The following is a 27067-nucleotide window of genomic DNA, read 5'->3' as shown; positions in this document are numbered from 1 at the left end:
CGTCATTAAAACTGTGAAGCAACTTATGACACATGTTTAACCCAATAAAATTATTTTCCCCAGCTCATGCCATGCCGAGAACTCACAAAAGCCATCCTCACTGTCCTTCTGTCCTCATAAAAAAGGGGATGCAGCTATTTTTAATCTTGGGTTTGAAGAAGGGAATGTAGATTATAAAACTAGATTAGTTGTATTTATTCAGGAATTTGTCAGACTGAATATAAACTTTCTGCAGTGTAAGTGAAACCTTTAGTTACCTACCATCCATTTCATCCTAGACTGGTTCCAGAATAAGAAAAAGTGATGTTTTCTTTTCTACTCTTATATGATGAAGCAATGACTAAACTGATAGCATGGCAACTTTACCATCATTCTGTTGCAATCTATTTTTTAAAGATGTGTTCATGGCCAGCGCCGCGGCTCAATAGGCACATCCTCCGCCTGCGGCACCGGCACCCCAGGTTCTAGTCCCGGTCGGGGCGCTGAATTCTGTTCCGGTTGCCCCTCTTCCAGGCCAGCTCTCTGCTGTGGCCCGGGAGGGCAGTGGAGGACGGCCCAGGTCCTTGGGCCCTGCACCCGCATGGGAGACCAGGAGAAGCACCTGGCTCCTGGCTTCGGATCAGCGCAGCGGCCATTGGGGAGTGAATCAATGGAAAAGGAAGACCTTTCTCTCTGTCTCTCTCTCTCTCTCTCACTGTCCACTCTGCCTGTCAAAAAAAAAGTGTTTATTTACTTGAAAGCCAGAGTTACATATAGAGAGGGAGAGACAAAAAGAGAGCTGGTTCATTCCTCATATAGCCCCAACATATAAGGCTGGGCCAGGCCGAAACCAGGAGCCAGAAGTCTCACCTGGGTCTCCCATGTGGGTGGCACAAACACTTGGGCCATCTTCTGCTGCTTTTCCCAGGCCATTAGCATGGAGCTGGATCTGATGTGGAGCAGCCAGGATAGGAACTGGTGTCCATGTCCATATCGGATGCTGGCAAGGCAGGCAGTGGCTTTACCTGCTGTGCCACCGTGGTACAATACTGTTTAATAACAAAACAAGTCAAAACAAAGTAGCAAAAATTCTCAGCTCTGTACTGCAAAATGTTTATCAGGCTTCCACTAATGAGCCATATTTCTAAAAAGTACTTGATACTGAGAAATATTTCTAAACATTCTTGAAGTAAGAAGATATGTCTACTATCTCTCTGTGTATTAATGCTATAAGTTTTTACAACTACAGGATAGGTATCCAATAATTTCATCTTTGTCCCTAATAAAACAGAATAATGAAAAAAAGTACATAATAGTTCCAATTATGGGTTCTGCTTTTTTTTTTTTTTGAGCAAAGTGGTTGATAGATAATGTCTGGTGACAGGACATCACTCTTTTCATTTTATGTAATAAGGAGACTTCAGTGCAGAAGTCTTTCAGGCCTATTCAAAGTCACACAAAGATTAAGAAAATTCTATGGTAATAATCTCTGCAGGTCAGATCTGTATCCTGCTTACCTACAATAAGCAACAAAGGGCCTATCAGTTGCATACTTTTATTGCATGCAACCATCTGCTTTTAGAAGTTAAGAATTCTACTGGTCGGTGCTTGGCACAGTGGTTTACGTACCACTGGGGATGCCTGCATCCCATATTGGATGGCCTGGGTTCCAGTCCCCAGCCTGCTTCCAGTTCTAGCTTCCTGCCAGTGTTGGTCCTGGGTGGCAGCAGGTACTCAAGTACCTGTCTCTGCTACTCGTTTGAGAAGCTCAGATTGAGTTGCAGCCTCCTGTCTTTGGCCTGGCCCAACCTTGGTCAGGTCAGCTGTTTGTGGGTGCTTTGGGGGGGGGTGTGAACCAGGGAATGGAAGATATGTCTGTTTTTTTCTTTTTTTCAAATAAAATTAAAAAAATGTAAAAAATCTAAGAATAGCATGCATTCATGAGACCAGAAATGCCTGGGTTACCTATTCAAAAGCTTTCAGGTTCAGTTCTGTTGGAGACAGGTTTTATCACCTGCTGCCACTAGATGGTGCTTGTTATCGAAACAATGCTGCTTCCTCTCTTGCATTTAGATGCCCAGTAGGACCCTGGTTAGGAGGAGAGAGTTTTTTCTTCCCCCCCCCCCCTTTTCTTAAACAAGTTAAATAGTGGGTGAGTATTTTAAAAGACCATTTAGCACACAGAGTTAGTGATTAAAAACCAAACAGATCCTTATTAGTAAAGATTATTTATACTGTTTTCCTAATTCCATCAATTTTTCTGTTCATGCTTGTCCCCAAGCTGTGTGAACCTCGAGACAAAAAGAACAAATAAGTCTTTCTTTGACCTTATGAGAATCAAGGAACATAACGCAAGTTTTAGGCTAGGTGGTGAAAAAAAAATCTCAGGATTCATTGTTCTCACCCGGAAAACCAATAGCAAATGTGACCACATGCAGAGTTAACAAGAAAAGTTAATCAATGACCTTTCAAAGGAAAAACACATGCATCTCACTTACTGGACAATAATCAATAACAAAGGAAGTGGAACATGCTCTTTTAATTGTGGGATAGCAAACATCAGGTAATGAGAAAGATAACAGGTTGCTGGCTCTTTGCCAAAGACAAGTCTTTTTCACATTAATTTATGACGTACTGCAGATCTCACTCTCTGGTCTTCTCATCTCTCCCTGTCTTCCTCCTGCACCCCCCCCCCACATAACTTTGTACCCCTTTCAAGGTAAAATTTCACCACTTTTGATAGTGAAAGGCTTGCAGGCATTGCCTTCTTGGTTTGTAGAAAGGCATTTTGACACATTTACAGCAGAATGCCTGGAAAATGTGTTTCTTAAACTTTTCCTTTCTCCAACACTCACCAAAGCTGGCTGTTCATGTCTGGTTCACGATTATAATGAGAAGTTGCCAGCTATGTTGAAATACATAATCCACAGCGTGAAAAACTGCTGAACAGCGGTGGCAGATTCTTAATACAAAAGTGACTTCTTTTTGCCTGTGAGCTCACTCTGGGGCTGCTGATCCTTGCTAACTGCATGTTCAGTGAGTGAAAGTTAGCCTTGGGCCGGCGCCGCGGCTCACTAGGCTAATCCTCTGCCTTGCGGTGCCTGCACACCGGGTTCTAGTCCCGGTCGGGGCGCCGGATTCTGTCCCGGTTGCCCCTCTTCCAGGCCAGCTCTCTGCTGTGGCCAGGGAAGGCAGTGGAGGATGGCCCAAGTGCTTGGGCCCTGCACCCCATGGGAGACCAGGAGAAGCACCTGGCTCCTGCCATCGGATCAGCGCAGTGCACCGGCGGCAGCGCGCCAGCCGTGGTGGCCATTGGAAGATGAACCAATGGCAAAGGAAGACCTTTCTCTCTGTCTCTCTCTCTGTCCACTCTGCCTGTCAAAAAAAAAAAAAAATAAAAAAAAGAAAGTTAGCCTTAACATTCGTCTGGAAACAAGAGAGCAATAGTTAGGCAAAACTTTCAAGCTACATTTTTGGTTTGTCCTCACTTTTGGATTCCCCATGGCATAGCAGGAGGTCATATACAGGAGCCAGATGTGACAACAAGCAGACACGTGACCTTAGTACCTTTTCATTTCAGACTCTAAGCGGCTTGGGGCCATTCCAGTGCCTTCTGAGCATTGACTAAGGAGCTTCAATGTACAAACTTTTAAAAGACACAACTATACTTTCTTCACAACACTTGTGGATCTCTCTCAGTCTTGCTTTCCAAAAAGAAAAACCTCTGTCCTCAGATTAATTCCCATCTACCCCCAATTTCCTTCACCTAAAGTTCTTATTAGATACAGCTTGGTACTGAAGAGAGGTTTGGGACGGGAGCAGTCAGTATGTGATGTTCTCTACGTGTTTGAGTGGCTGCTGTTGAGAGTGCAGTCTGGCCAGGGACTTCACACACAGCATAACAATTTGTATTAAGAAAGGCGTGTTTCTAGTCTAGGTTGGGGCGCCGGGTTCTGTCCCGGTTGCTCCTTTTCCAGTCCAGCTCTCTGCTGTGGCCCGGGAAGGCAGTGGAGGATGGCCCAAGTCCTTGGGCCCTGCACCTACATGGGAGACCAGGAGGAAGCACCTGGCTCCTGGCTTCAGATCAGCGTGGTGTGCCGGCCGTAGCGGCCATTTCGGGGGTGAACCAACGGAAGGAAGACCTTTCTCTGTCTCTCTCACTGTCTAACTCTGCCTGTCAAAAAGAAAAAGAAATGAAGGATGGAAGGAAGCAAGGAAGAAAAAGAAAGGAAGGAAGGAAGGAAGGAAGGAAGGAAGGAAGGAAGAAAAAGAAAGAAAGAAAGAAAGAAAGAAAGAAAGAAAGAAAGAAAGAAAGAAAGGAAGAAAGAAAGAAAGAAAGAGAAAGACACCTGCACCACACACCGTGTGGCTCAGCTCCGGAGGACCTCCGAAGGTATCTGCTGACTGCCTAGCCGTATCTTAATGCTTTACTTAACTGATCACGATGGTGCTGGCTCTTTGACAGCCTCTGTTTGCTTCTCAAAGTTACCTAACCTTCACTAATTAGACTCAGGAACACAGTAAATACAACCCATCTCCCTGCAGGCTCAGGAAACCCCTTGGACGGCCAAGGGTGTTTCCTCAAGTCCCCAGGAAGAGACATCAGAGAAGCAAGTTGAGAACCAGCCTTTGTCCACACAGCCCTTGCTGGAGATGCCCGGCGACTTCGTACGGTGTGCGGCCAGCACTCTTTCTACCTGTGCACCTCAAGTTTTACAAAGTAGCGTCAAGAACGGCCGGGAAGCATTCGCAACTTCGGGTCTGCACCGGCGAACAGGCTCTCTCCGCAGCGGGGAACACTTGGGAACAGGGCAGAAAGCTGACTGGCAGCCCGCTCAGGGCGTGAGAGAGAAGGGACCCAGGGAGCCGTGGGCGCCGGTCCCGAGCCGGGGCCCTGGCCAGCTGCAGGCGGGCGCAGCTCGCGGAGCCCGGGACCCCGGCGGAGGCGGCGCGGCCGAGGCCCCTCCCCTCCGCGCCGCAGAAGCCCCGGCGGCTGACGCCGAGCGGCGGGCGCGAGCGAGGGCAGGGCAGGGGGCCGGCCGAGGCCACTCGCGGCTTTAAATATGGATCGCGGCGTTCGCCCGCCGCACAGCCTGCGCCGCGGCCGCCTTCCCCGAGCCCCCGTGCCCCGGCTCGCCGCCCAGGGGCGTCCGGTCTGGGCAGCACCACCGCAGTGTTGGTTACAGGCAGTAACATCCCCATAAATACGCAGGAGCTGCGGGAAGCAAAGTAGAGTAGGCGTCCGCGCTCTTCCACACTCGCTCGCCGCGCACCACGCGGGCCGTGTAGACATCTCCACCCCCACCCCTCCGCCGCGCCGCCTTCTCCCCCTCTCCTCGCAGGCCCTGCGGGCTCCAGTGGTGCCTGCTGCGAAGACCCTCCCGCCCGGCGCCCTCGCCCCGCTCCCCCGCTCTCGCCTCCCTCCGCCCCGGAGCGCGCAGCCACCCGGGCAACAAAGTTCTGACTACTTGGGCGCGGGTGGCTCGCGCCCCGCTCGCTGCGCGCCTCGCACCGCCAACTTCCCGCGGCTCGGCCCCGCCGCGCCCCAGGCCCGCGCCTCCGGGGCTCCCGCGGGCCCCCAGCCTCCAACCCCGGCGGCGCGCCGGGCAGCGCTCGGGTGGCGGCGGCGGCCGTGGTGGCAGCGAAGGCGGCGGCGGCGGCGGCGGCAGCGGCCGCTGCAGCCCCACACTCCGCCGCCAAGCTGGAGGAGCGACGGAAGCCGGACCCCAGGAGGTGAGCGGCCGGCCCGGGCGGCGGCTGGGAGGGTCGGCCGAGTCCGCCGCTTCGGGGCGGCGGCGGGCGCGGGCCTGGGGGCCGGTCCGGGAGGGCGCGCTGGCGGCTTCGGCGCGCTCCGGGGAGGGAGCGAGGTCAGTCGCGGGCCGGGCATCCCCAGGGCTGGGCGCCCGCTGCTGCCGCGGAAAAAGTACTTTTCTTTTCTTCTCAGCGTTTGGAGGACTAGGCTTGGGTGGTCCTGTGCCTGCCGCACCGCAAAGCGGCACCCGCATCCCCCTCCCCAGCGGCTTCCCCCTCCCACCCCGCGCCGCCGGGCGCGGTGGCCAGGACTGTAGGGCTTGCGGACGCGGAGGGCCGGGCTCCGGCGCGCTGACACGTGTGCTCCCGTGAGCCCGGAGGTGGGGTGGTCGCGGTGTGGCCTGCACCTGCCCAAGGGGGAACCCGTCCCCGGCCGATCGGCGGGGCAGGCTCGGTGGCATCGAGGCCCCGGCCCCCGTGGCACTGCCTGCTCAGGGACGGAGTCCTCACATCTTTTTCCCTGGCACGCTGAAGGCGGGGGTGAGTCAGGCAGATTCTCTGCAAGTGGCACACGCACTGATTTGCAGTGGATCTGGAAGGGGGACACAGAGGTTAAACTGGGATTTCTCTTGGCCAGGGACAGCGGACTTCTGCCTCAGGTGCTGGGCAGCACGCGCGTCTTGGCAAGGAGAGCTGATTTCTGCGTTCTTAAGTGCATTTTGCTCAGCCTCTGCCAGTCCGTTAATAACAGTCTCCCAAAGGAAGGCAGGAGTTGGGAACTACAGCGGCGAACTGCATGCAGCAGGCACCGCAGAGAGAAAGTTCTTCAAGAACAAAGGGAAGAAACCTGAACGGGACCTGAGAGACGGGCCAGGAAGCAGTTCCGTTTCTGTTCTGCCAGCCTAGAGCGCCTTGCCAGTTCCTGGTGGAACTTCTGCTTCAGCCACCCCGCCTTCCTCCTCCAGGCCCTGCCGTCCCTGCGTAAACTGCCCGCAGCAGCACGCGCTTCCCAGCCTGGCCGCTGAGGAGCCCTAACCACTTCGCTTTCCCCTCTCCGCTTCTCTTCCCGTTTCAGAGAAAGTCCCTGGCCCTAGGCTGCAGTCAGTGCGCACTGCTGCGAGTCCTGGAGCGGCTCCTTTCCAGGGGGACCCTTCATTGTACTCTGTTTGCCCCTTTTCTCACGCCCGGTACTTGGGATCCTACCTGACTTACAGTGCAACTTGCTGGTTAGGGTTTATGCATCTCATTCTGATGGCAGTGCAGTCAGAACTGTACTCAGTAGCACCGCAGGGTCAATGTCATGTCTTTGGAAAATGTTTCTAAGAACTCTCCTCCTGGTGCCTATCACATTAGCGTTGAAATAATCTTCATGGCCATTAGAGTACTTGGATGGAGGTTATTGGTCTAACTTTACTGAAAGGAAGTGTGTCTATTTTTGTATATGCTTTCAGAGTGAGAAAAAACTTTTACTTTCATTTTGAAGTTGGAAGCAGTGAGAAGATTCTGGTCCCTATGTCAGATCTTGAGGTTGGCATTTTTTATCTTTATCCCGAGGTGTCCAAGTAGGACACAGAGACTCCCAAATCCACAGGGTGGAGTAGTGGGCACTGTGGAGGCGCAGGGCATTTCCAGTGACGGGCATGGGGCTGGCAGGCGAGAGCTGAGATATGTCGAGAGTGCCACACGTGTTTGAGGAGACAGGAAAAGGAAGAGACTTTCAACACTTTGTATTTGAGTGTTTTCCGAAAAAATAAGTTTTCTGTATCCTTTGCTGTCTTGGGGTCTTTTCTGAGACTTAGAAACATACACAAGGCGCCTCAGCCAATCAGGTTGCCAGGCTGTCCTCTCAGTGTGCGGAGATGGATCTCAGTTCATTTTGCCTGTGTAAAAGAACCTTGAATGCTTGGGTGTTGCTGTTATTATTCCAGTTTTAAAAATTGTTAAAGACAGTTTAGACTTACAAAGAAATACAATAGTGTGAAAGGAACACAGGCGATCATATTTACAAGAAAAATATCTTAGAAATCGGGTAACCTTTGGGACAACATTCAACCCCCCTGTGATAATCACAGTTTTTCACCGAGCTTTGGCAAGTACATTTTGAGGTTCTGATCTCTTGTTCCAACAACAAGAGAGATAGTCTGGCCATGGCTCACATCTTAAAGAAATATACAGCACTTGGGAGTGGAAGTACTTGTTAGCTGGTGCATCGTGGAGATAATCCACTTTCCCTACTTGCCTCTGAGGGCGCTGCAGTCCACAGGGACCATTAGAGGGAGGGGAGAAGCATCCTGAGAGAATTCACTGCTACTTGAGTTTGGCAAGACACATCTTCTGCTTGCTTCTTGGCGTTTCTCTGTGTTCATTTAAAATAAAATGAATGAAATCCAAGACTGGAGTTGATAGATAATAAGATTGGGAATGGAAAGAACAGACTGAGAAGAGGGAAATCTAATAACGATCCGAGTTTCTAAGTAGTTTTTCCTTGACTGCTAAATGGAAGGAATCAGGGTGTGTGCTTTGATGCGACAAAGCAAGCTTTATAAGCAGAACGCATAGCTCGGTGGCTGCTGTTTCTGCAGACAGCCTGTGATTGATGCAGTTGTATATATAGTCAGTCATTTAGCAAAGTGGATAGTTTAAGGTACATCCAGCAAGCTAGTAAGACTTTACACAATGAGCTCTTACCACTTTTATATAATGCAGGAATTTTAGGGGAAAAGAAGAATAAGGTCTCATGTAAGGTCAGGGCTAAGTTGTATTCCAAATACCTTTTGCCTTTCTCCTGATATTTAAACACTTTGTATATTTGTGTCACAAAGTTGAAAATCAGCTGAAGATGGTCTTTTTTTTTTTTTAAGATTTATTTATTTATTTGAGAGACAGAGTTACTGGTCACTCTGGGGAGTGAAGCAGAGAGAGGTCTTCTATCCTCTGGTTCACTCCCCAAATGGCCGCAAGGGCCAGAGCTGGGCTGATCCAAAGCCAGGAGCTGGGAGCCAGGAGCTTCTTCTGGGTCTCCCACTCGGGTGCAGGGGCCCAAGCGCTTGGGTCATCTTCCACTGCTTTCCCAGGCGAAGATGGTCTTTTCTATCCCCGGTAGTGCATGCCTTGAGTTGTTTTCCCAGCAGTGGAGGTGGGTTCCCTTTAATTCAGTTCTTCTGTCTAATGTGCATTTTTTCACACACAAACAACAAATACCACTCATTTGTAGGGAGGCTGATTTGTTTTCCCTGAAGCTGTGTTTACTATTGCCAGAATGATTTTGTGGTAGTGGCTTTTCTTAAATTTCTCTTCTCTCAGCAGTGTGGTGGCCTTTTAAGCAGGCATCAGAATGATGACGAGAGCAGGAATGGATGAGGATGCTTTATTTACCTGTTGTAGCAAGGGGAGAAAAAATTTTTTCTTCCAGTCTTCTTTATGCTGTTCATAATTATATTCCTTAATGATAACATCTCACTTGCCTCCGAATTACGTGTTAAAGAAAGGTGGTGGAAGTAGTAATGGGGAAACTATGTACTATATAGTTAGCATGAGCTGAAGCATCATCTTGTTCTTCTTCCCTGAACATGGAGTGCAGATAAGGGATGGCTCTGCTGGTTGAGGAGATGAGGAAACTGAGATACAAGGACCTAGTGTGCTCTTCTGAACCTTCACGGATAGTTACTGGTGGAGCTGGGAGTGGCCCTTTTATCTTTTGACGAGTGTTGCATGTTTGTTGAGTGACTGTCTCTGGAACGTATGGATGCTGTGTTAGTCACAACAGAACACAGAGAGAGATTTCTCCTGCTTTAAAGTGATGTTTTCCGTTCCTGGTTGGTAATTCCACTCAGCAGCCCTGTCCATCTGCCTCAACTTTATTTCAGGTCCTGTAAGGCCAGGCAGTGATTCCCTAGTGAAGAATTTTCAGTTTGTGCCAATTTGAGTTCCAGTTTTGGGTGCTAGCTTTTCTTTTGCATGTAGAGTGAACACAGGTTGAAGTTATGGGCAGTTAGGGTACTGCAGGAAATACCAGGGAACTTGAAAAGTTTTGTGGGAAAATAGAATTAAAAATAAGTTTATCTTGGAACAAAAAAATTTTAAATTCATGCATTCTTTCTTCAAGGTATGCATTTTCCACAAATATCTTGAAGAACCTTCATAAACAATCAGTTGTTATTTTGGGATTTTGGTTTTATGGTGGATAACCTTGTGGTAAAAGATATTCTCAGTTTAACTTGAATTTCTGTATTTAAAGCAATAAAAAATTTCAAGTAAAACTTCTAGTATAGGGCTGGCATTGTGGCACAATGGGTTACATCACTGCCTGTGATGTCAGCATCCCATATGAGCACAGGTTGTATTCAAGCTGGTCCACTTCTGATCTGGCTCCCTGATAATGGCCTGGGAAAAGCAGTGGATGGCTCAAGTGCTTGGGCCCCTGCACCCACGTGGGAGACCTAGAAGAAGCTCCTGGCTCCTGGCTTTGGCCTGGTCCAGCCCAACAATTTTAGCTATTTGGGGAGTGAACCAGTGGATGGAATCACTCCCTCACTCTCTTACTTCTCTCTGCTTGTAACTCTGCCTTTCAGATAAATAAATTCATCTTTTTTTTGAAAACTTCTAATATACTTTTGGAAGGACCATAAATTAATAATCCATACAAATACAAAATGAGAAGGGAATGCATTTTATTTAAAACTGATATAGTGTTTTGTGAGTGGCACAACTAGAAAAACTGCTCATAATATGTTTCATAAGTTAGCAGATTCTTTTTGGAAATATAGTTGCTGATTAGTACTCTCCTTTATGCTATTGGAAAACAAGTAAATGTGGGCTTTTTTGTTAGTTGATTCTACCTTCGGCTTGGAGGTCTATTCTTCTTTGATGAGATCCAGTAACAGATTCATCCAGTTTGAATTCATGTTGGGTGTATTCTCCAACAAAAAGCTTCTGAGCAGGCAAAGTACAGGCTACAAAAGCAGTGCACACTGAGGAAGATTCATTTTACCAATAGGAGATGCACATGTAGTTTTAATGTGATTCGTGGTAAGATTTCTAACCCCAGTACACTAAAAAGAAGAAGATAGAAATGATATTGGCAGACACATGGAAGCATTAAAAGTGCCAGAGGGCGGCTTGGAAGTGAGGAAGAGGCAGACCGAGTACTACACACAGAAATAAGAACAAAAGCACAGGGGCCGAGGACGATTAGGTGTAGACCTTAACAGCATCACCTCATGACACCGCCTTCTCCTGCCTTTCCTGTCTCCTTTCCTCCTTTCTTTTCCCCCTCCCTCCCTCCTTCCTAGCTATTTAAATTTTTATTCAGTTACAGCATGTGTTCAGAAAATCGCACATCATTAAATCATTGATAAACAACTCAGTGACTTACCTAAGTGAACATGTCCGTGTAACCAGCATCAAGTCCAAGCTACAGACCAACGCCAGCATGCAGAAGCCTCCTCTCCTCTCCTCTTTCCTACACAAGTCAGTACTTGCCCCCGGAGGTAGCCTCTCTCCTGACTTCTGAGCCTATAGGTTGCTTTGACCTACTACTGAACTTTCTATCAGTGAATCACATGGAATGTGTTCTTGGGTCTGACTTCTTTTGTTCAGCATCAGGTTTGTGAGTTTCTGAGATTCATTGTTGTTTAAAGCAACAAACAAGTTTGTTTATTCTGATTCTCTTTATGAGAATGCCACAATATATCCTTTTCATTTTTTTAAAAAATTTTTTAAAAATTATTTTATTTGAAAGAGCCACACAGAGAGAGGAGAGGCACAGAGAGAGAGAGAGGTCTTCCATCTGCTGGTTCACTCCCCAAGTGGCCACAATGGCTGGAGCTACGTTGATCTGAAGCCAGGAGCCAGGAGTTTCCTCCGGGTCTCCCATGTAGGTGCAGGGGCCCAAGGACTTGGACCATCTTCTACTGCTCTCCCAGGCCACAGCAGAGAGCTGGATCAGAAGTGGAGCAGCTGGGTCTCGAACCAGCGCCCATATGGGATGCCGGCACTTCAGGCCAGGATGTTAACCCACTGTGCCATAGCAATGGCCCATCCTTTTAATTTTTTAGAGATCTGTCTGTCTATTTGAAAGACAGAGTGATGGGGGCAGGGTGGTGATGGGGAGACCTGTCTGCAGTTTCACTCCTCAAATACTGTAATGGCTGGGGCTGGGCCACCCTGAAGCAAGGAGCCAAGAACTTCTGGGTCGCTTATGTGAATGACAGGGGCCCAGGCACTTGGGCTATTGTCTGCTACCTTTTCAGGTGCATTAGTAGGAAGCTGGATAAGAAATGGAGCAGCAGCTGGGAGTCCAGCTGGCATTCCACAATGTGTGATGCATGTGTCCCAAGCAGCAGCTTAGCCTGCTGAGCCACAATGCTGGTCCCTATCCATTTCATTCTTGATGGACATTTGAGTTGTTTCCAACTTTTGACTATGACGAATAGCATGGCTGTAAACATTCTTGTGTATGTCTTGTGATGTACATGTGGAGATTTGGGTTGTGTATATTGTGAGTTGAATTGCTAAGTCAATTTTAGTGGATAGGGAAGTCTTCCAAGTTTGCTTCTAATTCACGCTCCCACCAGTGTTGTATGAGAGTTTATCTGTCTTCCATGTCTGAGCCATTGTATTGGGTAGAGTTGTATCACATTGTGGCTTTAATTTGCACTTCTCAAAGTGCTTTTTGTACTTCTCCATATGTTTATGGACTGTATCTTCTGTGAAGTACTTGTTCAGTCTTTTTGCTCATGAAGTTTTGGTCCAAAATGATACCCCAAGTAAGGAGTGTTTTGACACCTGAGGAATTAATTTACCTTATTTGTTTAGAAAACTCAGATAATCTAGCAAACTCACGAACCTGTGTTTCTATCTTGTAAATAATGTCCTTGGGTAGAGATTAGAAAACATTTTGCATTTGTGAACATTATAGTCTGAATCTTTGCAACTGTGTCCTTAAAACACAACAACCTAACCTTACCTCCCCCCAAAGCAACTCTGTAACACAACACTCAAAGATGTGCAGAACTAGTCATTAGTACTTTACATAGAAGAAGAGCATCTTGGGATGGGCATTTGGCACAAAGTTCAGATGTCTTTTTATACACCCATAACCTATATTGTAGGGTCTGGGTTGGAGTGTTGGCTCTGCTTCTGATCCAACTTCCTGCTAATTTGTACTTTGGGAGGCAGCAGATGATGGCCCAAGTACTTGGGTCCCTGCCACCCATGTGGGAATCCCAGAGGGAGTTCCTGGCTGTTGGCTGCTGGCTTCAGCAGGGTCCAGCTCCAGCTGTGGCAGGCATTTGAGGGAGCAAACCCCAAAGTTCTCTGGAAAGTCCATGCTCTTCTCTGCCTTTCAAATACACAAACAAAAATATGAAGTAAAAGTAAAATATGAAGCTTGGGAATACAGGAAGGCCTGTGTCTGTCCCTTTGCCTTTCATATAAAATGCAAATATGTAAATAAGAATTAAAAATAATCACAAAGCATTTGTAATGTCGTATTACCCAGTGACCAATGGAAATTTACACTTGGAAGATAAGGATTGAAAACCCAGATCTCTGTCTCTCTCTCTTTTTTAAAGATTTATTTTATTTATTTGAAAGACAGAGTCATAGAGAGAGGCAGAGCCAGAGAGAGAGAGAGAGAGAGAGAGAGAGAGAGAGAAAGAGAAAGTCTTCCAGCCACTGCTTAACTCCTTAAATGACTGCGACAGCCAGAGCTGAGCTGATCTGAAGCCAGGAGCCTCTTCCAGGTCTCCCGTGTGAGTGCAGGGGCCCAAGGACTTGGGCCATCTTCTACTGCTTTACTAGGCCATAGCAGAGAGCTGGATCAGAAGTGGAGCAGCTGGGACTCGAACTAGCACCCATATAGGATGCTGACACTGCAGGCTGGGGCTGTAACCCACTGTACCACAATGCCGGCCCCCAGATCTCTTACTGTCTGTTAGATTTGGGGAATTTTTTTGAGACTAAAATGGCACCTTCAATATTAAAGTTGTAAAGGGTTTGTAAATATCCCATAACCTGATTTTGGAAATTGAGAAACTCATCTGTCCACCCCTGTTTTCATTATTAAAATGCTTGTGAAACCTAATTCACAGAGGAGTTATGAGGGACAGATTAGATCATCTTTGTGAAACTTTTCTCAGAACTGGAAATGGCTGTGCACATGCTAGTTATCATTACCGTATTATTCTACAGCATTCCTTATTGAGTTGAGTTGTGCCAGCACTGGGAACAGTTCCTGGCATATTAAAAAATGTTTGTTGGCTGAATGAAGGAGCAACATGTTTAAGCATCTTTCTTAAGCTGTTACTCTGACTCAAACTGTGTTTTACATTTTTTTTTCTAGGACTTTGGCTTTTTATTGCTAAAGGTGAGTTGGAAACAGTGTCTCTCAAACATCAGGTTGAAAAATTGAGTCTAATAGCAGCAGTTGGAGATCACCCATTTCTCTATATAGTTCATATTAAATTCACACCCCCAAGCCATGCGCATAGGACCTGGAGAACCCTTGGAAATGATTACAGTGATCTTCACTCTGTGAGTTATCCTCCAAAAGCTTACATGCTGAATAGCTTTAGTTTCTATAATTAGAATGCTGGCCAACAAATTTCCAGATTTAAAATATTGTAGTGGGTTCTCCAGTGCTGATACCTTGGAAACCATATTTCATGCAAAATTGAACTGTTAAGGATGAATAATAATAGCTGAAAACTGGAGCTTAAACAGAACCTTTTCAGCATGTTTCTCAGATATGCTGGTTATAATATCAGAATACGCTTGCTGCACCCCCTCTCGCAGTGTATGTGCAAAGCCACAATCCTTTTTTTTTCAAAGATTAATTTATTTATTTGAAAGAGTTACACACAGAGAGAAGGAGAGGCAGAGAGAGAGAGAGAGAGAGGTCTTCCATCTGCTGGTTCACTCCCCAGTTGGCTGCAATGGCTGGATCTGAGCTGATCCCAAGCCAGGAGCCAGGAGCTTCTTCCAGGTCTCCTACCTGGGTGCAGGGGCCCAAGGAGTTGGGCCATCTTCTACTGCTTTCCTAGGCCACAGCAGAGAGAGCTGGATCAGAAGTGGAGCAGCCAGGACTCAAACCGGCACCCACATGGGATGCTAGCGCTGCAGGCTGGGGCTTTGACCCACTGCACCACAGCACCAGCTCCCACAGTTCTTAACACTTTGAAAGATCTGACTCTCAGCTATTGGCCTGACTTTGTGACTTTTTTTTAATCTTAAAAGCAGTCTAATGGCATATTATTTTCATTTTTAAATTTAATAAAATGTGTGTATATATATTGCTTTAGAGAATTGCATGGTTCTCCCTTTAAACAGTAATATAGATATTGCCCTTTGCAAAATGAGGCTTGCAGCAAAAGGAACTTGAGTCTTTTTTAAATTTTTATTTAATGAATGCATTTTTACATAGATACAACTTTAGGAATATAGTGGTTCTTTCCCCCATACTCTCCCTGCCCAGTTCCCATCCCACCTGCCTCTCCCTCTCCCATCTCCTTCTTCATTACGGTTCATTTTTAGTATGGCTTTATATACAGAGGACCAACTCCATGCTAATCATAGACTTCAGCAATTTGCACCCATGCCTACACACAACATATAGAGTACAGTTTGGGGAGGGAATTTGCAGTTGATTCTCATATTACAATTCAGTAGGGACAGAGGTCCTACATGGGGATCAAGTGCACAGTGACTGCTTGAGTCTTTATGTGAGAGTCAGTTAGATTTGCTTACCCAACGACAGATACTCTTTTCTTTTCTTCTTGTATTTGAGTCCCTGTACCCCCAAGAGTTCCTAGTGAACTTCTATGCCTGCTCCCATTTAGGCACGACTGCTCAGTGTGCTCACAGTTACCACGTCAGTGTCAGTGTATATTTCCTAAGGACATTTCTCTTTTAGGTAGCACTCATATAACTTGGCGTGCTTGATCCAAATGTGGCTGATTTACAGTGCTTAGTGGAAAATGGAATCATCTGGTATGGCAGACAGCTTTTGTTTTCGGTTATAGACATAATACCATAGAAAAGTGAAATGAATACAAAGGATAATGATGGTGAGCATCCTTAAACTCTTTTTTTTTTAAAGTGTATTTCAGAAAACTTCATCTTCTATTTTGGATGATTTTATTCCTTTGAGAAGTTAAACTGGATTGTTTTGAAACAAATGCATCCAGGCATGTATGGTTACTGCTGCATTAAATGTTGGAAGCAAGGCTTCTCCTGTCTTTGTTTCACTGATACCTGGGACTTTAAAAAAAAAAAAAGATAAAATGATGCTGTGGATTTAGAGGACAGGTGTTCAAAGAATGAGATCATGGCAGTGATACTCATACATGTCCAGTGAGGACCATTGCTGGTGTCTTTAACTCAAACTAAACTTGTGCACCTCCTACCTCAAAAGTATCACAATTGAAATCTTATTTGGGCCGGCGCCACGGCTCACTAGGCTAATCCTCCGCCTTGCGGCGTCGGCACACCAGGTTCTAGTCCCAGTTGGGGTGCCGGATTCTGTCCCGGTTGCCCCTCTTCCGGGCCAGCTCTATGCTGTGGCCCGGGAGTGCAGTGGAGGTTGGCCCAAGTCCTAGGGCCCTGCACCCCATGGGAGACCAGGATAAGAACCTGGCTCCTGCCATCCGATCAGCGTGGTGGCCATTGGAGGGTGAACCAAGGGCAAAGGAAGACCTTTCTCTCTCTCTCTCTCTCTCTCTCTCTCTCACTGTCCACTCTGCCTGTCAAAAAAAAAAAAAAAAATCTTATTTGGTGAAACATGTTTGTTCCGGGTGAGGACTTAGGAGAACTCCAGGGTAGGCCGGGAGTTTGACGGGACTGTAGGTGGTGATGGCTGTGCCGCTGAAACCCTCCCCTTCAGTGCTGGGTGGCCACAGCTGCAGCGAGGCATTGCACTTGAACTGCGTTGCGAATTCCTTCATTCCTTTGACCTCTGGAGACCATGTCCTTAGGAATGCAAGATGAGCACTCTTGATGGTAGCAGAGTCGGGCCTCCTCATAGGGAGTTTGCAAAAGGACTGATTACAATCGCCTCTAGAAAACCGCTGAGCATTAACAGATTAAGCAGAAACACTGCTCACACGTTTGCACTTTTACAAGTTGAGCTTCTTTGCCAGGGAAAAGAGAGAAGGCGGGTAGGAAATGTCTCGGAAGATTTAGATAAATGAGATCAGATCTTTTCCCTTGAAAAATGCATTAAGAAATGAAACAAAAACAGTAGTCCAAAACCATCAAAAGAAAATATGATTCAAGCACTCACATGTTTTTGCTGCCAAAAACATTAGGCAGTGAATCGTGCACTGTTCTCACTTTGCTGTTGACTGCATTGCATTGTACTAATTGTTCCACACGTGCTCATGTTGCCTTCATCCACGCAGGTTTCCTCACTCTTTGTCATCTATTTTTTGGGGTCCTCACAGTGGCCAGTGTATTCTAAAGCAGGAGATGCTTACTTAATAGAATGGTACTTACTTTACAGATCTGGACAGACCAATTGGAGATGCCCAACCAACTCACTCAACTTCATTTCCTCTAAGTATCTCCCTCCAGCATAAAGCTGACATCATCCCTGTTAGTCCTTTCAAATAGTTCTTGTGAATTTGTTGTAATGCAGCTTAGAGTCTGGTAGCTCTTGGGATGAAATGTTGTTATTAGGTTTTGTGATTTATTGTAGCTCCCTGGGAAAATATTTTAACCTAGGGGCCAGTGCTGTGGCGCAGTGGGTTAAAGCCCCAGCCTGCAGTGCCAGCATCCCAAATCAGTGCCAGTTAGAGTCCTGGCTGCTCCACTTCCAATGCAGCTCCCTGCAAATGCACCTAGGAAAGCAGTTGAGGATGGCCCAAATCCTTGAGGCCCAAGAAGTTCCTGTCTCCTGGCTTCAGATCAGATTAGCTCCAGCCATTGTGGCCATTTGGGGAGTGAACCAGCAGATGGAAGACCTCTCTCTCTGTCTCTACCTCTCTTTGTAACTCTTTCAAATAAATAAACTAAATCTTAAAAAAGAAGGTGGACATTCTGGTAGTTGACCTAATCTGTTGGGTGGTTTTTCTGTTTACCCAGGACTTTACTCAGGGTTATTCTCTTTACATAGAACTTTGTTCAAGTCACTTATCATTTCGTGGAATAACTTCCTGCTGTTTGGTACTGCTGTCAGATCTCCCTGAGTGTTGGTGGAGAGGATCGGGACCATACATGGTATTTCCTGTGCAGTCTATCTCCCTCTCCCATCCCCTCACCACCCCCCAGCATGTCTTATCTCGGCTCTTGACTTTGATCAGAGGGCTCTAGTGTACCCGCATTGTTACCTTGGGGTTATAACATGAGCCCTTAGGCCTTGTAACGTTTCTGTGAATCAAGTCCACACCTTGCTGCTGATAGCAAGAAATGGGATATTATTTCTGAACTGAAACCAGTGCTTTTGGTTCTGGGTTCATCTAGGATAATCTCACTCATCTGAAGTAGTTTGTTTTCCCACATAAATGAAATGCATTTTATTTTGTGCAAGTTAACAGATCATTGTGTTGTATCACTTTCTTAGGTGTAGTACTATGTTCACAAATTAGAGAACTTGTGAAATCCAGTGCCATTTCCTCCTGTTTGGTCCACAGCTCTCAGCTTCTGTGATGCTGGGTCTCTAGCACTTGGGCTTGGCCAACACAGCTTCCTTTATTCAAAAACCAGAGCAGCAGAGAGAAACAGTGGCTTAGAGGGCATGGCCCAGGCTTCTAGCAAATCGCTGCTTTCATCCAAGTCCTGTAGAGAAAGCGAGGGACTCAGTTCCGTGGTGATATGGGATCTGACGGAGGCTGCTGATGTGTGGCACAGGGTGCAGTGATGTAGAAGCCCGCAACACGGGCAACAGGTGCTAAGCAGAATCTGTGGGATCCAGAAGGGAAATACTTTTGATTCTGGGAAGTTGTGCACCTGGCTGCGTACATGACAGGGGTGGGCTGTTTGTCTAATGTCATCAGAGGCGGAAGTATTCACTGCAGTTGAATTTTCTGGTTACTGAAGCTTACTTAATTAACCATCCAAACTAAAGTTGTCTTAAAATATTCTTTGGATGTACATAATTACAAAATGAATTACATGTACTTATCTCCTGTCTTAACAACATATTGCATATAATTTTCTCTTTTGTTTTTGGTCTTCATTATATAATTCAGACATATTTCAGAGCTAGAGACATGTGGAGCTATAAATGCTACACTAAGTGTTCCTGTATTGTTGTGCCTTAATCTGTTTAGACACAGCTAAGACATCTTCTTTATAATGTAAAGGAGAAGCAAAGGAATGGACAACTGAATGTATCCCTGGCAGGAGAGTGGCATTGGCCATCAGTGAGGAGTCACCCTAGAAGATCATGACAGGATGGGTGGGGGCACAGCTGACAGAGCCTAGAAGAACTGGGGGGCCTCGTGGAGGCCTGGGGGGACTCCCGTCAGCTATTTTCTGGAACCTCAGTGACTGTCAGGATTCCCCTGTGCTGGTGAAGGGTGGTGCTCTGGAGTCAGGGTGCTTGGACTTGAATCTGGTCTCCGCCACTGACTTAGGTTGTGCTCCCTGGGAGACAGAGCCTGTGGTTGCTCAGAAAGCTTGTTGGCGCTTGTGCAGAAGGACAGAATCTATGGGGGGAGTAAAGGAAGTTAGATTAAGCGGAGAGACGAGTTCAAGTGCAAGACTCTAGCAGAACTTTCCAAAAGCTCTGAAACCGGGGAGACTCTTGAGTTGCCTGACCTTGAAATAAGGAAGCCAAGCCTTTTTTATCCTATGTCAGCCAGTCATGGGACAGCGACAGGGTGTTACACTTGGGTTGGGTGGTTCTCTTCTGGAGCAAGGCTGGGCTGAGTGTCATCAGCCAACATTCTCACCTCCTGGGAACGCACTTTGGTTCTGAAAAGGAGGTCGGTCTTAGGAGCTTGGTGCAGCACCTGAGTCCTTGGTGTCTTGGGGTCTAGGTGACCTCCTGCTTTCAGTTCTTCATCAAAATCTACCTCATTCAATGTGTAGAATTTAAGTAAGTTAATGAATGTTAAATGTTTTAAAAAGTGCATATTAGATGCTAAGTGCTGTTTTGGGGTTAGTTTTATACCTTTTCCTTATTACGCGGCTCTTCTAACATGCTATGAGTCTGAAAGCTAATGCTCTCATTGTTTCTAATTCTGTTTGCAAGAGGAAAACATCTGAAAATGTATTAGTAATACAAATGTATTATGTACTTTCTGCTGTAGGGCTAATTGCTTTTCTAATTTCTATCAGAAAGATGCAAAAAGAGCAATTCCCGATGATGACATTGGAAGGATTTGGACATAGGGTGAGTGGAATTTTTATGGCTGTTTGTGCTTCTTGGTTCTTGGCCTTCCTTGAAGTAACATGGAAGGCAACCTGTAAGTCACAGGGAGTCCATTCATTTGCTGCTGTTGATTGGGTGGTGGTTTGATGACAGGAGTTCAAGGCCAGGTGATGGTGTCCAGCTAAGAAGATCCTCATAGTCTTCATCTTTGTCATACAGATCTCTGGTTATAGATCTAAACATTACAGCATTCAAATGGCTTCATTTTTAGAAAACTTATTTACTTATTTATTTGAAAGAGTTATAGGGAAGTGAGGAAGGGAGGGAGGGAGGGAAAGAGAGAGAAAAAGAGAGGAAGATAATTGATTTCTCATCCACTGGTTCACCCCCCGTATGAGTGCAGTGGCCAGAGCTGTATCAGACCAAAGCCAGGAGCCAGGCACTTCTTCCAGGTTTCCCACAGGAGTGGCAGGGAAACAAGCACTTGGACCATCTTCTGCTGCCTTCCCAGGCCATTAGCAGGGAGCTGAATTGGAAGCAGAGTAGCTGGGACACGAACTGGCACCCATATGGGATGCCAGCATTGCAAGCAGCCATTATGCCACAATATTGCTCCCAGATGGCTTCATTTATTAAACAGTCCTGAGTCATTCTGTCCAATGTTGTAGTATTTAAATTCTGTAAATATGGAGAAGATCACCTGGAGTATTTTAGAAATTTGCTTTTCATTCCAAGTAATGTTTTCATGGAGGTTTAGTCTCTCTCGATTCATTCATTATTCACTTGAGGTTGGCTAATCCCTTTGCACAGTTCCTATTTCCTTAATATTTAGGTGAATGTGGAACACTTTATATGAAATCACTTATTTACCCCTTCCCCTATACTGTAACTGTATCATATTGTCTGATTGCATTGTTCACATTAATGCAGACCAGTGAAGAATACATGCCTTAGAATACTGCTTTAAAATATCAAGTGTATATGTTTATTCTGTTGGAGTCAACATCTCATTGTTGGCATATCCTAATAAAGCTAGCAGAGTGGCAAGGAAATAATATGACACATCCCTTGGAAGAATACCTAATTTATTTTTAATTGACAGTAATTGTACATATTTATGGAGTACAGTGTGATAGTTCCATACATGCATATGATGTATAATGAGCAATCAGAATAATTAACATTTCTCTCCTTAAACATTTATCACTTATTTGCATTGAGAATCTTTGAACTCCTGTATTTTTGTGCTTCATAAAATACATAATAAATTGCTGTGAACTATAGTTACCCTGTTGTGCCATAGAGCATTATAACTTATTTCTCCCACCTAACTGTATTTTGGTAATGTTTGTCCAACCTATCTTTAGCTCCCTTCCTCTTGACCCTTCCTATCCTTGAATGACCACTAGTCTACTCTCTATGAAATTGACTTTTTAAGCTTCAACATTAAGTAAGAACATGTGGTATTTGTCTTTCTGTACTTGACTTATTTCACTTAACATAATAAACTCCAGTTCCATCCGTGTTGCCACAAATGACATCGTTTTTTTAAAAAAGATTTATTTATTTTGGGGCTGGCGCTGTGGCACAGCAGGTTAAAGCCTTGGCCTGAAGCGCCAGCATCCCACATGGGCGCCTGTTCTAGTCCTGGCTGCTCCTCTTCCCATTCAGCTCTCTGCTATGGCCTGGGGTAGCAGTCGTAGATGGTCCAAGTCCTTGGGCCCCTGCACCCACGTGGGAGACCTGGAAGAAGCTCCTGGCTCCTGGCTTCAGATTGGTGTAGTTCTGGCTATTGCGGCCATCTGGCGAGTGAACCAGCAGATGGAAGACCTCTCTTCCTGTCTCTACCTCTCTCTGTAACTCTGCCTTTCAAATAAAGAAAATAAATCTTAAAAAAAAAATATTTATTTTAATAATAAAATTTTAAAAAATTGAAAAAGAGATTTATTTTCTTTATTTGAAAGGCAGAGGCAGAGAGGGAGAGAGAGATAGAGATCATCCATCTGCTGGTTCATTCCCCAAATGGCCCCAGTGTCTGGGGAAGTCCAGAACTCCATCTGGGTCTCCTACATCAATGGCTGTGCTCTCTTGGGTACTTTAGAAGGGAGCTGGATTGGAAGTAGAGCAGTCGGGACTTGAACCTGTGCCCATAAGGGATGCCAGTTTTGCAGGTGGTGGCTCAACCCATTGTGTCACATCGCTGGCCCCAGGAGTTCCTTTTTTTAATTTTAAATGCCAGAATAGTATTCTATTCTGTATATACATGACCTTTTCTTTATGCATTCATCGATCAGTATATACCTCGGTTGGTTCCATAACTTGACTACTGTGAATAGTGCTGCCATAAATATGGGAGTGCAGCTATCTTTTTGCTATATGGACTTTTTGTTTGGTATATGCTAAGCTTTGGATAGGTCCCTGGTGGTGGGATAACTGACTATGCTAATTTACAGAAGATTCTGCCTTTCCTGCCTCCCCACTGGCACTGGAAAACAAGCCTGCCTTCCTTGACTCCGTTTTCCTCCCCAGTTTTCATTTAAGTTGCTTGTATAAGTATAAGCAACTGTTTCTTTTAAAGAAATAAGAATGCTAGAAGTGAACCAGGAAAGAGAATCTATCTCTGTACTTGTATAACAAAGTGTAGAAGGTGAGGATTATATGGAAGGCGTTGTAAGCATTGAACTGAGTCAATGAGAAATTTTGTCTTAGCTTTGCCTTCTTTGCTGTTAACCTTTTTCTGAGTTGAGCATTCTGTTATGCCTTCCAGGCAGAATTCCATAGTTACTTTTGTTACGTGAGCCGGGGACCCGGTGGAGAGCCTACCACTTCAGCAACCAGCAGTTTTTGTCCTGTTCAGATTAGGAATGCCTACCACATTCAAGATTTTACTTCCACGTTTGATGGGGGATGGGGTTGAGAAGGAGTAAACATGGATATAAAACTTAAAGTTGACTATAGATGTGTTTAAATGTATTCATGTTTAAATATGATGAATGACAGAACTCATTGCACAAGCCCTGTCTAAAAGCAAAGATGATTTTTAAAACTGCATTTTGGAGATTAAAATACATAAACCCTCTTTTTAGAGAACCATTGTTGAGCTTGATTTAATGGGAAAAAAGTCCATATCCAAGGAGATTATGCCAGTATAGCTTTTAATTCTCAAAAACGTGAAAGTATGACATTTGTACAGATGTTCTTTCACTATGTTGCAGAAATGAAGTAGAAAAAGTAATATTTTGGACAAAATTATTTAACATCTATAAAATGTACATAGGTGACAATGATTCCTATTCTTGTATATTTAATCCCAGGCTGGCCACAATTATGTCTGATGGTTTTGTGGAAGGTCCTGCTTATGATGCCTTATTTAAAAACCACTTAGTGCCCTCCTGATGCTGTTGTGTATGTGTGTGCGTGTGTGTGTGAGCATGCATGCGGGTGAGTTTTTATGTGAGTTCTTTAGTCGTATTCTGTTGGAAAAAATGTCTCGAACTTGGGCCATTGTTTTGAGTTTTTTTTTTAAAGATTTATTTATTCATTATTTGAAAGGCAGAATTAGAGGCAGAGAGGCAGAGAAGCAGAGAGAAAGAGGGGTCTTCTATCTGCTGGTTCACTCCTCAAATGGCCTCAATGGCTGGAGCTGGGCCAATACGGGTGCAGGGGCCCAATCCCTAGGACCATCTTCTACTGCTTTCCTAGGCCATAGCTGAGAACTGGATTGGAAGTGGAGCAGCCAGGATGGGATGCTGGCACTGCAGGCGGTGGCTTTACCTGCTATGCCACAGTGCCAGCCCCTATTTTGAGTTTTAAAATGAATAAATGAAAACTGGAATACATTATAGATAACAAGGAAAAGTTGTCTACTCAAAATACTTTTTAATTTAAATAGAATGGCTTGTTACTTTCATTTGTAGTATAAAGGTTAGTCAGTTCTTAGATTGGTCATCTACATTTACACACGTAATTGGTCACAGATACATAAATGTTTGCTTAGGTGATAATTGGCACAGAAGTGCATTAAACTAGTTCTTAGTTACTTGCAAAGTTTTGTCAATGAAATGTGTAGTAAGTTCATTGCTTATTATATAAATATAAACAAACTTAAATAAAAGGCACAACAGGAAGTACACCTAATAAGCAGAACACTGTAAGTTACAGCAAAACCACACTATTAGACTTTACCTTTTCTCTGAAAATTAAGGCTTAGGGCTTTACCCACAGGACACTCAAAGGTTGACCAAAGGCAAAGGAAGAGTCCATGTGGGTGTTGGCTATTTGGTCTAATGGTCTAAATGAAATGGAAAAAAAAAAAAAAACAACATGTACTTGTAATAATGGTTCAGTTTCTAACAATAAACCTGGTGAGTCCACTTTAAGTGCGGTTGCTGAAAATTGATGATGATTTTTAGCACTTAGCTTCTCATCTTCAAAGCACTTTCCAAATGTTGAATAATTAATTGCCGCAACCCCCATGTGGGGGTAGAATAGCGAGCATGTCTTTCTGTTTACCAGGAAACCATTATGGCAGAGTCTGGAAATGTGGGTTTTTATTTTTAGAGGTGTTTTTGCTTTCCAAGGTGACCAACTTTTTAAATGCTGTCTGTTTTGCAATCACAGGGTCATGAGAAAAGCCACCAAGGATGTCGAACCCTTGAAAACTTTCCCTCCTCATCATTTCTACACACATTTCACTGTTCATCTCACTTTTGCCTGCTCAACATTTTGCAATACTAATCTTTTTTTTTAGAAGATGGAAAGTTAAGTACTTGCAAGTTTAGTCTTTGCAATTAGGATAGTCTCTTCTTACCTGACAAATTCAGAATTAGAGATAATCTCTTGGAACTATGAGGAATACTTTACAGGGGCAGAATAAAAATCACATTTTGAAAACAAGTTTAGTAGTCAAAAGAGATTAATCTTTCAAACAGCAGGTTTTCTAGCTTCCACCTAATCTTGTAATCTGAGGAATAGTGCATAGAGACTGTGTAATGTCCAATAGGATATTATAGACAGTTGAGCTGGCACATACAGGAGATGAATTTATGCTCTGTGTACAGAACAGAAAGGACTATGAGAGAGGCTAGTTTAAGTCAGAGAAGGTGGCTAGCTGAACCCTGGGGTTAATCTATGTGAAAGGGATTGAGAAGAGAGAACTGTGCGTGATGCTGAGACAAGATGAGAGCCTTGAAGAGGCAGGTGGCAACACTCACAAGGTGAGTGGTGAGTGTCCTTACCAGACGATGTGACATGAGCTGGGCTAATTCCTGGCTTGTTTGTGCTGCCAGCGGCAGGATGTCTGCTGATGAGCTCTCTGGAGAGATTCAGGATGACGTCCCTCTGGCGGACGTGCAACGCTGTCCAGCCCTCAGGTGCTCAACCCTCAAAGCAGAGGAGAGCCAGGACCTACATTTGAGAGCAGGTCAATCCTTTATGCTTCGAGAAACTCACAAGACAGCAGAGTTCCTCTGATCGATGCTGCTTTTTGTGCTTGGTTTGCACCTCTGAAGGCAGAGCACACTGGGTCCTCCATGTCAGGTCAAGCTGCTGTAGTCCTAGAAATCACAGGTCAGCTCACACGTGTCTACTAATGCAGGCATGGGTTCTTAACTCTTGAGATTTGTGATCCATAACCCCCAGGTATTTGTGTAGATATACATCTATATTTTGGAGGAGTGAATTCAGAGTACTCATAATGTTGCAAAAGCTGTGACATATACAAACCATTTTACATTTAATATGGATTAGTGGCCTTAAAGAATGTTTATCTAGTCACCTCCAAAGAACAAAACAAGATAGCAATTTCCAGCCAGCCACACCTCTAAACTCTGAATACAAAGGACATGAAAGCTTATCAGCTCCACGATGTCACCCTTAAAAAAACTATAATGTTTTTGTGTTATCAGGAAGATCAGAGAGTACAGTGATGCAATCCAAACCAGAGAGCATGGTTATTTAACCGCAGTACATTAAACTTGGAAAGGTAGCGGTCAAGTCCATCTCATCTAGCTCAAGTCATGGGACTTTAGTATTATCAGGTTTGAAGAAGGTATGCCCATAAGGATAAGGCAGCTTCAATTATGTGTTTGTAATTTAATTTTTGGGCAGGGAGCCTTTTCATAGCAGGTTTGTGGGCAATTGCTCATCCAACATGTGGTAGAGCTCATAAAGGAAGTAGTAGAATTCTTTTACTCTATAGCTCTTTCTTTAAGGAATGTAACTTCTTCTGAAAATTTGTATTTTAATTTAATCTTTGTGACTATGACCATGTTTTTGTGAAATGTTCCACACAAGATCATGACTACCACAAGAATGATACCTTTGCCAATATATGCCAGGGAGCTTCACGTAGTTAGTGGAAAATGGAATTAAAAGACATTTAGGGATGGTGTTGCAGCTCAGTGAGTTAAGCAGGCTGGCATGTCTGCATCATTATGTCTGGAGGGATGACTGCTTATAAGACAGATAAGGTACCAGGGACTGAAAGATTAAGAAGAAATGAGATTTTGGTGACATTCCAAACACTGTGGTTCCTTGAATAAATGAGAATTGATGGTTGATATTATTGACACTAGTCTGAAGTCTCAAGGAAATCTCTCATATAATTTAGTATGTCCAGACACATGAGCCTGCTGTATAGAATATATCCAAGAGTATGAATTCAGAATTATAAAAATTTAAATAATCTGTAACCATGTGTGAGAATAAGTTTATGGATGTGCTTCCATATCCTCGCAGGAAAGTATGTCTACAGGTACACATCATTGTTGATTTTAAGATTAAAGCCCCTTTCTCATCATTTGATGGGTATTTTTACTTTCTTCTTGTGTTCACAGGAAGCCCAACTGAAGATCATTAGCTATGAGCTGCATGATGGTCCTCTCATTGCAGGGATAGAGAAAGCTTTCAAAGTGGGAAAGTGATGTAATTTGTGACTTCACAGCCTCCTCTGTGAATGACGGGCTTGTAAGCCAGGTGGTTCTTTGACAGGAGGCTGATTTCCTTTATGTAGGAAAAATTGTT

General features: G+C 44.8%; 1 protein-coding gene across 5 annotated transcripts in view; it reads left to right on the top strand.

Annotated features, from left to right (window-relative positions):
• Positions 1 to 4292: 4292 nt before the first annotated feature.
• Positions 4293 to 27067, top strand: part of SLC4A4 (solute carrier family 4 member 4) — a 378301-nt gene continuing 355526 nt past the window's right edge. For 2 of the 5 annotated variants that reach the window (XM_089301675.1, XM_089301678.1), the window contains exon 1: positions 5044 to 5712. The gene's annotated coding sequence lies outside the window, so the exon portion shown is untranslated. Of the gene's footprint in view, positions 4373 to 5043; positions 5713 to 6192; positions 6271 to 27067 lie in introns of those variants that run through there. The other 3 variants (XM_089301672.1, XM_089301671.1, XM_089301676.1) reach the window with 3 other exon arrangements.

This window comes from Oryctolagus cuniculus, chromosome 8, assembly GCF_051225735.1.
Source record: "Oryctolagus cuniculus isolate XC-2025 breed Fujian yellow rabbit chromosome 8, ASM5122573v1, whole genome shotgun sequence".
Lineage (NCBI taxonomy): Eukaryota > Metazoa > Chordata > Mammalia > Lagomorpha > Leporidae > Oryctolagus > Oryctolagus cuniculus.
The sequence above is the reverse complement of the archived record's forward strand: the minus strand, read 5'-3'. Positions and strand labels throughout refer to the sequence as shown.